This window comes from Gymnoscopelus microlampas (genome assembly GCF_963454915.1).
Source record: "Gymnoscopelus microlampas genome assembly, chromosome: 13".
NCBI classification, from domain to species: Eukaryota; Metazoa; Chordata; class Actinopteri; order Myctophiformes; family Myctophidae; genus Gymnoscopelus; species Gymnoscopelus microlampas.
The window spans coordinates 52081782-52085740 of NC_139950.1; the positions used below are offsets into that span (position 1 = coordinate 52081782).

Below are 3959 nucleotides of genomic sequence, written 5' to 3' on the forward strand. Positions count from 1 at the left end.
TGCATGTTCACATCATGTACTTTACATTACTTAAAGGAGGAGTTCACCCAAAAAATGACTTATTTTCTATCAATTGCACACCCTATGAAGCCTTGAATCCATGGATTATTTTTTGTTTTTGTGGCATTCCTAAGCTAAAAATTTTATTCCTGTCTCCTACCGGCTAATGTATCCGGTAGGAGACACAAAGTAGATTATTTGTGTCTCCTACCGGAAATACACACGGTCATCAAATGATTGTCTGGAATGCCACAAAAACAAAAATAAATCCATGAAATCAAGGCTTCATGCGGTGTGTAATTGATAGAAAATAAGTTTTGTTTTGTGTGAACTCCTCCTTTAAGACCATTTTCAAATATTTTATTTTGTAACATTTTGGACAAAATAGCCAGTCTTATATGGAGGTGCCCAGATGTGCCTATAGTGCCCACCTATCCTGTATCCATCATAACCTGGCCTGTGTCACTATAGTGCCCACTTATCTGTATCCATCATAACCTGGTCTGTGTCACTATAGTGCCCACTTATCCTGTATCCATCATAACCTGGTCTGTGTCACTATAGTGCCCACTTATCCTGTATTCATCATAACCTGGTCTGTGTCACTATAGTGCCCACTTATCTGTATCCATCATAACTGGCCTGTGTCACTATAGTGCCCACTTATCTGTATCCATCATAACCTGGTCTGTGTCACTATAGTGCCCACTTATCCTGTATCCATCATAACCTGGTCTGTGTCACTATAGTGCCCACTTATCTGTATCCATCATAACCTGGTCTGTGTCCCTATAGTGCCCACTTATCTGTATCCATCATAACCTGGTCTGTGTCCCTATAGTGCCCACTTATCTGTATCCATCATAACCTGGTCTGTGTCCCTATAGTGCCCACTTATCTGTATCCATCATAACTGGCCTGTGTCACTATAGTGCCCACTTATCTGTATCCATCATAACCTGGTCTGTGTCACTATAGTGCCCACTTATCCTGTATTCATCATAACCTGGTCTGTGTCACTATAGTGCCCACTTATCCTGTATTCATCATAACCTGGTCTGTGTCACTATAGTGCCCACTTATCCTGTATTCATCATAACCTGGTCTGTGTCACTATAGTGCCCACTTATCTGTATTCATCATAACCTGGTCTGTGTCACTATAGTGCCCACTTATCCTGTATTCATCATAACCTGGTCTGTGTCACTATAGTGCCCACTTATCTGTATCCATCATAACCTGGTCTGTGTCACTCCATCATCTCCCTCATACTTTCACTATTATATTGTCACAGGCTTCATCATAAGATTTATAATTTATATATTTGCTAATCAAGCCATAATAATTAAATAGACAGCTGCCTCAATACAATAATTATGCACACGGTCAAATTATAAATGTAACATCTTAATGATCCCTCAACAACCAAATTCAAACAAATTCAGGTTACAAATACAGTTATACTATGTATAAACATGACAAAGAAACATTCATAATCATCATGTCAGGTGTTATACTATGTAAAAACATGACAAAGAAACATTCATAATCATTATGTCAGGTGTTATACTATGTACAAACATGACGAAAAAACATTCATAATCATTATGTCAGGTGTTATACTATGTACAAACATGACGAAAAAACATTCATAATCATTATGTCAGGTGTTATACTATGTAAAAAACATTCATAATCATTATGTCAGGTGTTATACTATGTAAAAACATGACAAAGAAACATTCATAATCATTATGTCAGGTGTTATACTATGTATAAACATGACAAAGAAACATTCATAATCATTATGTCAGGTGTTATACTATGTAAAAACATGACAAAGAAACATTCATAATCATTATGTCAGGTGTTATACTATGTAAAAACATGACAAAGAAACATTCATAATCATTATGTCAGGTGTTATACTATGTAAAGATATGACAAAGAAACATTCATAATCATTATGTCAGGTGTTGTGGCGGTTCGACAGTAAAAAGTAAGAACAGCCATGGTTCACATGACGCTCGTCTGTCACAAGCGTCACGCCGCAACTTGTTCCTGGATTTAGAAATGTCTCCATTTACAACCCGTATATCTAAATAAACGTTTACATTTCAAATATAAAGTGCTGACCCCACGGCCATGGATGTAACAAGTTAAAACTCCCAGGTCTAAGTGTCCGTGTCTTCCGTATTGTTCGATAAAAAGCATTTTAATCCAATCGGTGGCCAGTTTCCTTCTTAGGCTTTCAACCACGTGACCCTATCGGTTGGGAGGTGTACTGCGCTCTGATACATTATAACTCTATGAGAAATTGGCCGCCAATAGGATTAAAATGTTTTTTATTGAACAAAACGGAAGATACGGATACTTAAGACCCACCCGTTTCAACTTGTTACATCCCTGGTCGTGGGGTCAGCACTTTATATTAGAAATGTGAACTCTTATGTAGATGTAAGGGTTGTAAATGGAAAACAATCCAAATGCAGGAACAAGTTGCGTCATGACTGTCATGTTTCAGGGCTAGGTCAAAACGTGTACCATGTTACCATAGCAACACATAGCAACACATAGCAACCCGGGACCCCGTTCTAGCTATAATATATATATCTGCTCAATGACACAACTTCAACGGCAAATAAACAAATAAAACGTGTTCCTGGTTTATTTTAAATCATTTCCCCCCGCAGTTTGACTTCAAAACGTTCACTTACCAGAGGAACAAAGTTTTCAGTTGAAGCGCCTCTTCTCATCTCTCCACAGTCAGACCGGCCGCCATTTTTCAAAGATTTTACAGTGAGGACAAGAAACATCACATGACCAACTATCTGGGCTGTGATTGGAGGATTTCGGTTATGTTGACCAGTAGAGGTCAGTGGTGGAAGAAGAAGTACTCAGATATTTTACTATTATAAACTTAAAAAAATAAAAAATAAATAATTATATATATATATATATATATATATATATATATATATATATATATATATATATATATATATATATATATATATATATATATATATATATATATATATATATATATTATAAGTATATACTGTACATAGTGTATACTGCTATTTTTGAATAGCCAAAGTATAAAATATGGTTAAAGTGGTTAAAATTATTGTGACATCGCTATATTAATTAACTCATTTTGTGGAAGACCCCCTGGAACCCCCTTTATACTTTATGTATATGTTATTAACTGTATTTAATCACTCTATTATGATATCCTGTGAGTACTTTATGTATATCTTATTTTAATTTACTTTAACCATGAAACTGTGTTTAATCATTCTATATGATATCAAGTGAGTACTTTATTTATATCTTATTTTAATTTACTTTAACCATGAAACTATTTAATCGAGGCATTAGAAAACTATTTTCACTAAACACTCTGCTTTGCACCAATTGTCATGTGATAATTTAATAAGCAGAAATCCCTATTTGCGCACGGGCACTCACCTAACCCCTGTTCATGATGCTAGGATGATACTAGACCTCACACCTAGCACTCACCTAACCCCTGTTCATGATGCTAGGATGATACTAGACCTCACACCTAGCACTCACCTAACCCCTGTTCATGATGCTAGGATGATACTAGACCTCACACCTAGCACTCACCTAACCCCTGTTCATGTAGCCCTAGAATGTCTGTGATCTTACATACATTTCATGTATTCCAAATACACAGTCATAGATCACCCTCGTTGACGCGCTGTGTAGTGACGATCTGCGCGGCCATAAAAGTGCTCTAAACTCCGTCTGTACTCACCCAATAATGAATTCCTAAGACTTGGAGTCATATTTTGTCCTCTAGTTTCATATCCATTTGAAAGTTCTGCCAGAAAACGTGTGTTTAGTCAAATATCTCCACTTTTCCACGAGCTGCACACGGACGACTTTCTGTACGGGCGAGGGGCCCGGGAATGAGTGTTTAATAAATA

At 36.5% G+C, this 3959-nt stretch overlaps 1 protein-coding gene across 1 annotated transcript in view; it reads right to left on the minus strand.

Moving 5' to 3' along the window:
* The window catches only part of wdr27 (WD repeat domain 27), a gene marked incomplete at its 3' end in the record, with an annotated part of 142506 nt that extends 139762 nt beyond the window's left edge, over positions 1–2744 (minus strand). The window contains exon 1 of the mRNA XM_084076195.1: positions 2718–2744. The remainder of the gene's footprint in view (positions 1–2717) is intronic.
* Between the last annotated feature and the right edge of the window lie 1215 nt (positions 2745–3959).